We start from the raw sequence: 14,430 nt of genomic DNA on the forward strand, positions 1-14,430 counted from the left end.
ATGTTTTGATGGCGGATGTATTAATCAAGTATTTTTTACGGCACCTCATGAGCGTTAATATATTGAACAATATTATCGGTGGCACACTTAAATTAATTAAAGCGGAGATAGATATGGAGCGGCAAAATTAAAAGTGAAAAATAAATCTCGACAACGAAAATTATTAAACTTTGTGTTTTGCGGAACTTACTACCGGCTAGGAGAAAATAATATCGTAAATAAATTACATACCTTATTTTTACAATACATATTATTGGGCTTCATTAAGTTCGGTGGTTTGTTTATTATGAAAAGTATTGTCTAAGGTATAGTGGCATAAGAGTTTATTAATATAAACAAAAGTGTTTGGCAAACAAATACTCCCGTAAAAAGTTTATTAATAGAATTTAACAAAAAGAAGTTATTGAAATATTGAAGGATATGACTTTTCAAACTAGAAGTCATGTTGGTTTGCAACCGGTGGAACGAGCACATATATATTTGAATTTTTAAAAAATGCTTTGAGAAGGAGGTTGATATGTTGGATATATATACTTTGTATAAAACTGTGGATTTTTGAAAGTATACCTCACGGAGGTGAAGTAAGAGGTGTGCAAAGAGAAACATGAACAATCAGTCCTAAAAGAGCATAAGTTTAGAATATAATAGCAGATATATAAACTTAGCACATGCAGATTTGAAATGAAGAGTAAGGCAGATTTATGATCAGCTTACAGCAGATTTAAGAAAGAAATTGTGACATATTTGTATGAAGATGTGTATGCAGATTTAAAGAGTGTTACCATTGTCCATCATCCATTGTTACAGCAACATGTTCAAGATGGAAAATTAGATTTGTGAAGAGTGAGTTGGTGCTCACAATTTCAACAGAGTTCGGGGGTTGGTGCTTCCAGTGGGTTGGTGCTCACAAAACAGAGTTCGGGGGTTGGTGCTTCCAGTGGGTTGGTGCTCACAAAACAGAGTTAGGGAGTTGGTGCTTCTAGTGGGTTGGTGCTCACACAATTGTAAAAGAACATAAATATATAGCATTCATTTTCAGTGGTTTTCTCCCGCATTGGGTTTCCACTTAAATCTTTGTGTTATTGTGTTCATATGCAAAATTATTTTTAGTGATTGATTCTATCATATAAAACATTGAATTGAAAAGTTTCATTATACTGATTCACCCCCCCTCTCAGTATAATTGTGTGCTCGTCAACTCTCATACTGCGGATGTGTATGATCTCTATCATCTAATACCTGATCAGGAATGAAGAAAAGTCCACACTTCCTCATGAAATCCACTGACATTCTGGACCACATTATTCTCTTCACTGCTTGCTCGTCCATCAGGTTAGCCCAATAATCCTCTATGTCAATCTTATGAGTGAACTTCTCTCCCGTGATCCTTCCGACCTTCTTGTTTGGATCAAATCTTTCTCTCTTCTTGTATGTAGCAAATTGATAGAATGCAAGCTCCTCACTCGCATTGCTGGCGGCTATGGCGGATTGGCAAACTTCTGACGTCTTCCCAACCGAAATAGGGAATGTCATTCTTGTCCTGTGCTTCTCTCTCTGGATAACATCGAACTCTAGAAGCTGTCTCACCACTTCCAACATTATCATTCTATTGGCTGGATACCTAGGAAGTCTGTAGGGTTCAGATTGAAACCCATGAATCCTGAGGTATGTGAAAGTGGGAAACTGTATAAACCACGATCCATACTTTTCTATTAACTCTGTTGCCTCCTTGGACAATCTTTTGTGGATTCCGCCTTGCAGCATCCGTGTGATGTACATAGTGAATGCATCATTCACTCTCTTATAGTCTTCAATTCTATACATGCTCAGCTGGGGGTAGCATTCATAACTCTTGAATTGTCCTTGCCCATTCCCGACTTCACCTTTGCATATTAATCCTCTGTATGAAATAAATCGTGCAAGCAGGTACACTAGGTAAGAAGTCATGGCAAATGATTTGGACCGCTCTTCATTCCTCAGTTGAAAATCCAGGTTGTCACTTATAATCTTGGACCAATTCACTAGTGTTCTTCTAAGACAATCCTGGATGAAGTAGAACATCCATCCATCAAATTTTGCTCCCTGTAGCATCCCCATCACTTTGTTGAGTAGGAATATCAAATCACAATATTCCTCCTTAAAATCTATGCACATGAGTGTCTTGGGAGCCTTGGAATGATGAGACCTAGGCTCAATCATCCACTCTTTGTTAATTAAATTCTTGCATACACCCATCTTCTTCTTGTATCTTTCTGCTTAATCCTCCTTGGTCACATCCTTCATGTCTGTTCCGCGTGGAATTCCAAACACCTTTGCAATAGCATCCTCAACAAGGTAGGCGATGACAACGCCCTTAGGAGTCTTAATCATTCTTGTGAGCGGATTGTAACATCGTGCACATTCCTGGATAAGCTCACTGCACTGTATGGACTGTGGAAATCCAACGGCATGGAAAATGCCACTCTTCATAATATTCGCATATGCTGGGGAAGGAACTTGATCTCTGACTCCGAACATCCTACGTTGCATCTGGTCGAAGTCTAGGAAATGCATGTTTGTATCAGCGATCTCCTTCCATCTGGATGAAATCTTAAACTCTGGATAAAATCCAGTCTCCAGCGTCTTCAATAGTTCTTTCGTTTCCTTGTATCTCGACTTTGACATCGCACCTGTACAAAGCTCGAAGTTAGACTTAGGAAAATAAATAATGTTCCTTTTAAAATTCTTGACTTTCCAAAGATTTAGCTAATTTAGAGCATGGAGTCAGGAAAATAATCCATACACTTGGTAAATTTTAGCAATTAAGTTCAAAGTGTGACAACACTAAGGCATGGAAGCCTTCCATAAAATTCATTGAATACCTCCTCATGCCTAGAAAATTTGCAAGCTAAAATGCAAAGGAGTATACCGGATAAATGACGACTAAGGAAAGGTGTGAAAGGTTGTGTTTTCACACAATGAATGTCTGAAGACACCTTCCACAGTCAACAATGGAGGTCAACAATTTTGAAGATAACCTGAAAACCAGACTTTTAAAACATGTTGTAATCTTCAAAAAATGTGCATAATCTTGATAAGAATTAGTTCTAATGATCAAAACAATCATTTTTTGGAATGTAAGTATGGCTGGTAAAAATTTAAATTTTTGAGGACAAGTCTGAAAATTGGATACTTCAGACTTACCAGCACCTTGCAAAGTGGTTTAAATCCTTGAAAATGATGAAAAAATGGTTAAGGAAACAGCCCCAAGCAAATTCGCCAAAACTAGTTAGGTGGCTGGAAATGAAAATTTCTGAGGACAACCGCCTAACAATGGAGTTTGAGACCTGCAATAGAGATAAAATGGTCTAAAAAATGCATAGAAAACTCCATAAAACACCTCCGAATGCTAAATGTTTAAGTTGGAATTGGCTGGGCAATAAAAACTTAAGTCTGAAAATTAATGGCAGCCATTAATGGAGGTCAAAATTTGAAGCAAACCTCTGATCTGAAGCGAATCAGCAGGCTGGAAATGATGGCAGCCACCAAGCATGAATAAAAAATCCACCAAAATATGGCACCAAATCACCTCCCAAGCAAAATCGAAATTTTCCCAAGTATTGCGCCAAAATGGAAATCTGAAAATGATGTCAATGGCAGCTTAGATCTGTAGTAGCAAGGATGGCAACAATCTTGAAAAATCGCCCAAGTTGGGATTGGATACCCCAAACACAAAAATTCGCCTTCCTTAGCAAAATCGAAATTTTCAAAATTCTGAAAAATGTTGTTAATGGCAGCCTTGATCTGCAGCAATGAAAGTCTGAACAACAAGCAAAATGGTGGAGGAAAAATTGCCTAAGTCTCCAAACATGAAATTGCCAATTTTCACCAAAAAATGCTAAAGTTTGAAAAAATCGCCAAACTTAGCAAAATCAAAATTCTGAAACTGGTCTTTAATGGTAGCCAAGAGGAATAGATCAACGAGCTGAAAAAAATGGAGGAAAATAAATCCTCAATCCCACACTTCACAAAAACGCCTTGCTAAAAATTCGCCCAACTTGGAGAAAAATCGTTTTCATGGAGACACCTAGCACAAATAATAATAAAATAATGCCAAGTCTCCTCTCATATACTTGCTTTCACCTCTCATTTTCACCACACAAGCAATGTGGGATAAAACACTTGTATAAATACTTGCTTGGTGAAAACCTAACTTGCTTTTAGAAGGTTAAAATATTAAATGATTATTTGCAAGTTATTTAATTTTGCTTTTAAATTTTAAATAATCATTAATAATCATTTAAAAACAATTAAATGTGGGGCTTACCTATTAAAATATTGCAAATTAAATCCAAAATAAGCCTCCAGGGGAAAATCGATATGGGTTGGGATTGAAAAATCCCTTTAAAAATCATAAAAATTGTCAAAAACTCCCCATAAGGGAAATTCGACTCATGCTTGGACAAAAATCCATGCTCAACTTTATCAAAATGCACACAAAAAACCTCCCAGGGGAAAATCGATGTGAGTTTGGACAAAAATCCAGACAAAAATCCACTCTACTTGCAAAAAATCACCCAAGGGAAATTCGATGGCAGTTTGGATTGAAAAATCCACACTCAAAACTCACTTAACTTGGAAAAAACCTCCCTGGTGGAATTTCGACCTCAGTTTGGATGAAAATCCGGACTCAAAACTCCTCAAAATATTCCTAGTGGAAAATCGATCACTATGCGGATGAAAATTCGGACAAAAATCCTTACAAATGCTCTTAGGGGAAAATCGACCTCTGTCTAGATGAAAATCCTGACAAAAATCCTCACTTAGTTGTCACAAAAATCTTGGTGGAACATCGACCCAGGCATGGAATCATCCTTAACTTTGTCCGCACTCCAGTCCGCACTCCTGGTGGAAAATCAATGGTAGTCTGGATAAATCCTGACACTTAGCCAAATTTTAGCACTTATAGGGGAAATTTGACTTGGGTATGGATAAACAGTGGGAGAAAATAGTAGCTAGTATGGATTTCAGGGGAAACCCATGTGTAGTGTGGATTTTGAGTGGGGGAATGGGTTGGGTAGTCTGGAATGTGAGGGGAAAAACATCTCTAGCATGGATTTTGACCCTTTAACCCTTGGAATATGAATTTCCCTTAGGATTTTATCATTTTAGGACTCAAAATCACTTAGAAACATTAAATTTACATTGGACTTAGGTTAATTTCCCCAAAATATGAGCGAAACACTAGGAAAATATTGGAATAAAGTGCGAAACCAATTTAAATAATACCTTAGGAGCGAGAAAACAACTCCAAAAGGTCTGTGAATATCTTGGCACTTTAAAATTACTGATGTGCGTGTTTAAAAACACGTTAACGGTTAAATAGGTCTACACTTAGACAGAACTTAGGATCATTAAAATATCAACGTTTTGCAACTTGATCCTATAACTTCAAAACCTTAGACGACACTAGGCATGATCAAAACTCCGAGACTCGAGCACGGGAAACGCAAAATTGCCCACTAAGCAGCCAAAACCTTAACCTAACAATGCAGAAAGCCGGCAAAGAGGGGGTCCCTGTTAGCAATGGGGCAATGTGTGAAAAGGTCACAACAAGTATCTTGTTGGATCAAGTGGTTGCATTAACTAATAGAGAGGCTATCCAAGCACCCTCAAACCTACTCTACTCCTTGAAAGTGCTTGGAGGTGCACCACTACATTCAGATTTGGAGGATTATTAGTAACTAGCACAGTCCACCCAAGGCAGATCACCCTCAAATGCCTAGTCACATATAGTTTGCTAAATCAATATTTGCTATAGGCTTTGTATCAGATCCAGATTTCATGATTGTTTCAAGGAATTGAATAAACATCACATTGGATTTACTATTTTGTTGTGCCTCGTTTTGTGATCAAAATTTCTATTTGAAATAAAGTATATGTCTGTAGCAAAGTTTTAAAACTCGGACTCGCCACGGACTTGGCAAACCAAAAAATTGGACTTGGACTCAGACTCGCGAAAGACTTGGCAAAACAAAAAAACCGTAGTTTTACAAAAAAACATAAAGAAATTACATATTACTCATAGTTTCAAACTCATAAAATGTATAAAAGCAGCATAAGTTTATAAATTTTTCAAAATTACATATAATGATATGTCCAACTCCAAATGTGAAAAACAACAATAAACAAACTAAAGAGAAGACTACATCTTCCTCTTTGCACTTCTCCTAATATAGCTCACATTTTCTGGGCTTGAGTTAGAAGTAGTAGCAGTGGGTGTTGTGGTATCTAAATGGTGAGATGATTCTTCTTCTAAATGAAAATCCTCATCTTCGTCCTCATCTTCATCCTCGCAAATGAATGGAAAAATGCAAAAAAAATCAGCTTTTTAACGTTGCTGGGCGTCATAATTGGGTCGTGCGAGTCCCTGCAAAAGACTCATGCGAGTCCATGAGAAAGACTCGCGAGTCTTTCAAAAAGACTCACCAAGAATCGCCTCGCGAGTCCTTGGTCAGTCAACTCGTGGAGCCACTGGACTCGCGAGTCCGTGGCGAGTCCATGAGTCTTCAAACTATGGTTTGTAGGGTTTGATGGTTATATTGAAATTTAGGATCCAAATCTAGTAAAATTAAATTACAAACCCTAGAGCTATGACATTGGTATTAGAGTAGTACGTCTTGCCAACCTGTGGGTCTAATTCTATATGAAGATTGGGTCAAAGAGATGTGGGAATTTAGGACTAAGGAGGGAGAACATGGAGAGGGGTGCTAAATTCCTAGCAAAGGAAGAAAACATAGATCCTATTCAAAACCTATTGTTTTTGATATTAAAAGCAGCCAAAACAAGGGGGCTGACCTAGGTACAGAACAAGAAACAGTGGCAAGCCAACTGTCAACAGAGCAACAACAAAATTTCAGCCTCCTCAACTTTCCTCTATCAAAAACAATAATCATTCTACGCATGTTCATCAGACACATAAAAGTCTCAATAAACATTTTCAACATTTGCCACGCAGGGCAATAGGTAGATAAGTTCAAACATAAACAAAAATTAAAACTATAAGCCCATAGGCTACTAGGGCCGAATAAAAAACCAGAGGTCTGAGACATAGGAGCGAACTAATTCTTTTTTCCATGGCTCCTCTTGGGAAGGAGCTTCCTAGCCCATTCCTTGGTGAGGAATTTGAAGAGGGCCCTGTAGTCATTGTCCTCCTTGCCTTTGCCTTTAATAGTACTTTCCTGCAGAAGACACAAAGTGGTTGTCGAGCAATGCATAACGTTCAAAGCAAACCTGGAGACGTCCTGCAGCTTGTTTTCCATGGCCTCCATGCTGGTGATTTCCTGCAAATTATCAAACAAACCCTCCACTTTCTTACCCAACTCTGCTAGGTTGCTGTCCTCTTCCTCCTTTATGCTGCTCACTTCCTCCACCACCATCATCTTATCAAACCTGAGGGTCGGGGAGGGAGAGTTTGTCTGGGATTTGGGGCCGGCCTCTTGACTCATGGAATTTTTTGGGCTCTCAGAAGCGTGCGTGGAGCTAACAGAGTGGGGGGTCGAGGTAGACTGAAACGAGGCCATATTATTAGAGGGGATGGAATTCCCAGTTTCCTGGGATGAGGAGGGGTCTCTTAAGGATTTCTCAGGGGGTTTGGAGACCAATCTCAGAGAACGGCGAGGGGTGTTGGCCTCATTTGTAATCTCCATATTGGAATCAATCTCCTGAATTCTAACTTTCTTTGGGGTTCTAGCCTCCTCAGGGTGGCACTTTTTGTTCTTCTTACTGCAGGAGCCAATTTCAGGCAGCCAAGGAGGGCTTGTATCAGGTTTATCAGTGGCAATTGCAAGGGGACGATTTTCAGCCACATTTTGGACAGAGATTGTGTGGGGTGGGCAAAGGGCCAAATGGAAATTGACATTTTGGATAGAGATTGTGCGGGGTGGGCAAAGGGCCAGATGGAAATTGTAGAGGCGAAGGATGAGTCCTTGGTGCAGAATGGGAAAGTCTTTTCCTTTTTTCTTGGCCTCGACAATATCTTTAACATTAGAGTCCAGCGAGTGCAACAGAAAAAAAGGAATGGAGATAAGATCTTTATTTCTAAGGTGGTTAAGGAAAGGGAGGTGATAATAGTAAAAGATCCCATACTGTCCTTCCAGAGTGAAGTATTTCATAATGATATAGCAGACCTCTTCCCACGGTGGCGGAAGCTCCTCCTAGTTGAAGCTGCCAGCCCTCTTCAGAGGGTTCTCCCCTTCACGAAAAAACTGGTTCAAGCTGGTGGTATCCGAAATGCGGCTTTGTTTCTTCCATTTCCTCCCCTCCATGGACAGACCCGTCGCTTGAGCAATCACCTCTTCGTTGATTTCGAAGGAAATAGCCCCCATGGTAACCTTTCTATCCTCCCAGGAAGCCATGAACTGCTTAGACAATCTCTCGTCATTTCCTTTCATACTTTCCATAAATTTATCAATCCCGCCCTCCGAACAGACAAACCACACCTCCGATTTGGCTTTAAATTCGTTCGTTTTGTCAGGTTCCAATCTTAGCCTGTCAGCCCCCATGGTTGTTACTTCCATCTTATCAGAGTGAAAGAGAAACATGGTACCAAAGAAACAGAGCCGAACCAAAGCAGAGGCAGAGTCGTGAAAAAAACTTAGCCAGCTCTGGGATAAAATCATACAATAAACAGTGTGATTATTGCAAGTTGTGCCTAAACAGATTTCGCTTTCACGAAATCTATTACACTCATGCGAACCCTCAATCCAACCAATGTGATTTGGCTGATCCCAGCTGTTGCCTTTATCGCTGCCAATAATATCCGTCCAAATGATAATTAGGAAAGTACCATTCCCGATATCATTACTATAACAATAACTATCATCATTATTAAACCCCCTTTGTAGTTGATGACAAGGCCAAACGTAGCTACGTGGCAAGCCCAACCCATGATGGGTGGGTTCATCATTTGGCTCTCTTCATTTGGTGATAGTTATTCGGGTTCATCATTAGACTTGGTTTTTTTGGTCTCCAAGATCTCCTTGGTGATCATTGGCAGCAAATCGGGGTTCCTCCAGCATCGTAAGCTGTTTTGTAGCCTTCCCACTGCAACCATAGAGTCAACAGCAGTATTCCCTTCTCTGAAGATGTGGCGGATGGTGAAACCATCAAGGTTAGTTAGAAGCATCCTAGCATCCCTCAAAATGGAATCCACTTTCCACCTAGCAGCAGATCTACCCCTAACCGCTTCCTCAATGATCTGTAAGTCACCTTCAATTTCCAGATGTTTAATGCCAATAGTAGTAGCAAATCTCATACCCCACAGGAGAGCCATTCCCCCGGCTTGAGTGACAGTATGGTTCTTTAGGTTGCCCGCATAGGCTGCAACAGTATTCCCCTGGTGGTCACGAATGACTCCACCTCCTGCTTGGCAGGCATTTTGGGCAGACCCATCAAAGTTCAATTTGCACCAATGGGGGTTTGGGGCTAACCATTTGGTCTTTTTCCTGTTGATCTTTGCATTGTTGTTGAAAACTTCAAATTCCGGGGGGAGCTTCCATAGTTCAGCAATTTTTTTGTCCATCAGGTTAGGAGGATTGGGGGGGGGGTTTCCACTTAGTCACTGATATATTATCCAAAATCATCTTGAAGCAGTTGTAGAAGACTTTATCCGGGGGGGATTCAGCATCTCTGAAGATTTTGTTATTTCTTTCTTTCCAGACACCCCAACAGATATGGGGAGGGATCTGCCTCCGTAATTGGAGAATCAAGGGGTGGTGGGAGGGAGGTGTCCATCCAGTGACAAACTGATTAATGCTATCCTAAAAAACCCATTGCATCTATTGGAAAGTTGAAACCCCCTCCTTTTTAGATTGTCCTGAGTCAGGATTTTTCCATGCATTAGGGACCACCAGAAGAAGTTGACTTTTGGGATCAGCTGTGAATTCCATATCTTCCTCCAACACTCAACATCGCAAGTGGGTCTCAGGAGCAGTCTGTAAGCAGACTTGACTAAGAAAGCCCTCGACTGGGTCCCCTTCCAAATGAATCTGTCTTCCTGGGGAGCTAAGGGAATTTTGCATTCCAACATAAGATCCTGCAGCTCCAGAGCAGTGGATAACATGTTAGGTCGATTAGAAAAGATCCAGGCTATGTTCTTCCATCTTCCTCTTCCCGACTCCATGTAATTAGCAATGTACTCCCCTAAGTGCTCCTTTAGGGTATACATTAATTGGTAGAATCGAGAATCCGCCAGAGGTTTGTCATCCACCCAAGAGTCTTCCCAGGACCTAATCTTCCTGCCATTTCCAATCTGCCATTTCAGTCCTTCTCTGATAACCGGTCTAATTTTCAAGATATTGTTCCATAGTTGAGACCCATGAGGTAGGTCACTAGCACTCAAATTACAATAGAATTGCTCCCTTTCCAAATACTTGGCCCTGATAATGTTACACCAGTCCGCCTCGCCTTTAGCTAGGGTTCGTCCCACTTTTGCAATTAAAGCCTTGTTCAAGGCATTTATTTTTCTGATACCAAGTCCTCCCATGGATTTGGGTAAGCAAACGGTGTCCCAATTTACCAGAGAGAGGTGTTTCTTTTTCTCCATTCCTGTCTAGAGAAAGGTTCTTTGGATCCTCTCAAGCTTTTCCCCCAAAGCACCAGATAATTTGAACAAGGAAAGGAAGTACACCGGGATGCCCTCGAGGGAAGCAACAAGGAGTTGGAGCTTGCCCGCACTACTAAGGAATTTCCCTTTCCAACCCGCAAGTTTCTTCTGTATTCGATCAAGGATAGTATTCCAGAATGCAGGGGTAACCTCTTTAACAGTGAGGGGGAGACCTAGGTAAGTCCTTGGAAGAGCAGCTGACTTACACCCCAGTATAGAGAGGATTTTAAGGTGTTGAAGAAGAAGAGATTACAACTTATCATAGTTGATACATTGTCCCGAGGCATAGGCAGAGTCCTCCAGTAAATTCTTCCATAGTTTGGCCTCAATTATTGAGGATATACAAAACAGAAAGGTATCATCAACAAATTGTTGGATCACTGAGGGGGGAATAGTAGAAGTTGCTTTGAATCCCTGCAGTCTGCCATTGATCATCATATCAACCACATTCCTACTCAAGACTTCAGCAATCATGATGAAAAGATAAGGGGACAGAGGGTCTCCTTGTCGAATACCTTTTTCAGCTTTAAAGCAGCCCCTAGGGGTCTTGTTGATCAAGACCGAGAACTGGACCGTAGAAACACATTCTCGAATCATGTCAACAATCTTCTGGTTGAAGCCCAGTTTTGAGAGAGTTTTAAATAGGATGCACCAGTTGACTTTATCATAAGCTTTTGAAATGTCGAGCTTGAAAGCCATACTTGGGATTCTGCTCCTGTCCGTGGAGTGGATTATTTCATGGGTGGCAATGGCTGCATCCAGAATTTGACGACTAGGGACAAAACCTTTCTGGGAGGGACTGATAAACTTTGCCAGAAGGGGCTTAATTCTATTCACCAAGACCTTAGATATTATTTTGTAGATAGAATTGCAAAGGCTTATGGGCCGAAAGTCCTTCATACAGTTGGGGTTCGAAGACTTGGGGACAAGAGCGATGTAGGTGTTATTCAGTAATTTTCCAGTCTTGAAGAAGTCCTTCACCGCTTTAGTAACATCATAACTAACGATGTCCCAATAATCTTGGAAGAACGTCGGGGGGAAGCCATTTGGGCCTGGGGTCTTGAAGGCACCCATCGCAAAGACCGCCAAGCGGACCTCCTCCTCTGAGATAGGAGCAAGGAGCTGACAATTATCCTCCTCCCCGATGGCATTAGGGAGCTTACTCAAAAGCCTGTCCTGGAGAGAAACATTGGAGCAGGGCACCTCTACTTTTCACAGTGTTTTCATGACTTAGGGATGTCTAGTGTTTGTCTTGTGTTTACTTGTGTTGCAATAATGGGTTGGATCTCAAAGATCAACCTGGATGTAATAAAATGCCTTGGTGTGGTCAATAACCTGTTAGGTGCACATATAAGCCTAAAGGTCTATTAGGCCATGTGGGCTTGAATTATGAATTTTTGTGTTTTATGGTCCTAGAATGTGGTCTTAGGTGTTTTGAAGGCTAATGATGACCTTGGATGTGTTTGACAAGGTTTAGGTGTTTAGGGATTAAAAGTTGCAAAAGTTGCACAATTGTTGTCATTGTTGTCAAGCAACTTTTCAAAAGTTGCCGGTTGGAATGTAACTTCTTTCCAACGGTCATAACCATTTGAAAGCTGGTTTTGGTCGTTGAGAGGAGCCCATATATGCTTTCACAATTGAAAAAGAAAGGTTGTTGATGGTAGCTGATGATTTGGAGAAGTTTGGTGGAGTGTTTGAATAAACAAATCTGATTTTGCCAGAACTGTGTTACATTTCCGTACTGTCCATGCAGGGCATTGAATGGTTTTGTGAAATTTTGGCTTGGTAAGGAAGAGCACTGAGTTACCTTTCAAATGAACCTGGTCTGACGTCTTGAAGTGGTGTTTGAAGGAAGATATTGACAATTTACTCCCTGCAAGTCTGAAACGCTCCAATTTCCTAGGGTTTCGTATAGATGATGCCCTAACTTGCAATCTATTCATTGGTTTTCAATGGCCAGTGGTAGAATGCAAGTTAGGAGGGTGTATTATGAGATTCCAAAGGGGCGAGGTCAGAGGAGTTGGTTTGGCATTTTGCCACCAAGCTCTAGTCTAAACTTTGTGAGGGTTTAGACTAGAGCGGTGGAAGAAGGCCGAGTTTCTGTCCCCCTCTTTCAGCCACTGAATTCTGGATCTTTGTTTCCAGTAGATTTCCTCCTTAGAAAGGATTTCCTTCCAATTCTTACGACATTCTTATTCCTCAACCAACAGAGAGTGAGGGAGGTCACCTGCAGCCATATTGCCCTGGAATTGTTCCAGTCTGGAGCACAACTCCTTTTTCTTCTTGAAGATGTCACCAAAGGTTGCCTTATTCCAACCTTTAACTTCCCTACGGATGAGTTTCAGTTTCTCAGCAATTTTGAACATTGCAGTCCCTTGGATTGGGGTAGCCCACCATCCCTTGACGAGGTCTCTGAAATCCGGGTGGGAGGCTTGCATAATCTCATAGCAGAAAGGGGGGGGGACCCAAGCTGGGTCTATCCTTCCAATGGAGCAGGAGGGGGCTATGATCAAAAGCAGTCCTTGGAAGAGTCTTAAGGTAGGAGTTGTGACCAATATCCCAGTTGGTAGAGACAAGAAATCTATCCAATTTGACTTGAATTAGATGATTGCCTTTCCTATTATTCGACCAAGTGTAGGGGACACCCTGAAGATCAAGATCAAAGAGGCTAGTAACATTAATAAGGTTAGCGAGATCTCCCATGCTATCTGAAAAATCCACTAGGCCTCCACACTTCTTAGAGGGGTAGAGGGGGTATTAAAGTCTCTTGCTAGCATGTAATGTGACTTCTGGTCTGCAAGGATGAGTTCAGAGATTTCCTCCCACACCAGATGCCTTCCCACTTTGGAATTGGGGGCATATATATTGAACAGGTGCCAGTAGTGCTCACCATATTGAAAAGTAATTGCTAGGAAGTTCTGAGTGCTAACATAAATCTTTCCTTGGACTTTGAAGGGGTCCCAAAGGGTAGCGATTCCCCTAGATGCCCCCAAAGCATCCACATACAAAAAGGCAGCCCCCGGCCAAAGTTTACCAACAATGGTTGCAAAAGTTTGGTAGGACATTTTAACCTTCTGAAGAAGACAAATATCAAGTTTCATTTCCAAGATATACTGTTTTATAGCAAATTGCTTCTAGGGACTGTTAAGACCCCTTATGTTCTAGGAGAGGAACTTCATTTCTTATTTTTGTTGATTCCATCAAGGGTCAGTTGTCTGCCCCTTGCAATATCCCTTGCCATAACTTTATGTCGCAGCACCCTCTCCGATGGTCTTCCGACTTTACTTTCAGTACCGCCCACATCTACCTTCTTAACCCTGGGTTTCTTCTTTTGGGTCGGCCATTCCTCATTATCCGCCGAAGGAGATCTGGGTGGTGATAATTTCATAGGAGGAGTCAGTATGGGGGATTTATCTACTTCAATAAATGTCTCCGCCTTGCTAGGGGAACAAGGAGGGGCCGTGATTAACAACTTTTTCACACCCAAGGGGGTCATAGCTACACCAGGGTTGGAGGGTCGAGGGGTTGTGGGGATAGAAATAGCCAGAGGCTTGGGGGAGAGGTAGTCATCACTCGTAGCCAAGGAGGGGGACGGAGAGGGACCAGGGGATGGCCGAGGACTTGTCACTGGGGGGTTTCACCCTCTTCCAAGGGCACAACTGGGCTAGCTTTCTTCACTGGATCAACTTGGGTTTTTAAAATCTCAAGGATCTTCTCAGTGTGGGGGTAATCATCGGGGATTTCACACACATTAGGCAGTCCCAAGGGGGTTGAGGAAGAGGGAG

At 41.4% G+C, this 14,430-nt stretch overlaps 1 protein-coding gene across 3 annotated transcripts in view; it reads left to right on the forward strand.

The window, feature by feature from the left end:
• LOC131045510 (cullin-3A) overlaps positions 1 to 14,430 on the forward strand; it is a 102,747-nt gene that overhangs the window by 18,438 nt on the left and 69,879 nt on the right. The window lies entirely within an intron of this gene.

This window comes from Cryptomeria japonica, chromosome 10, assembly GCF_030272615.1.
Source record: "Cryptomeria japonica chromosome 10, Sugi_1.0, whole genome shotgun sequence".
Lineage (NCBI taxonomy): Eukaryota > Viridiplantae > Streptophyta > Pinopsida > Cupressales > Cupressaceae > Cryptomeria > Cryptomeria japonica.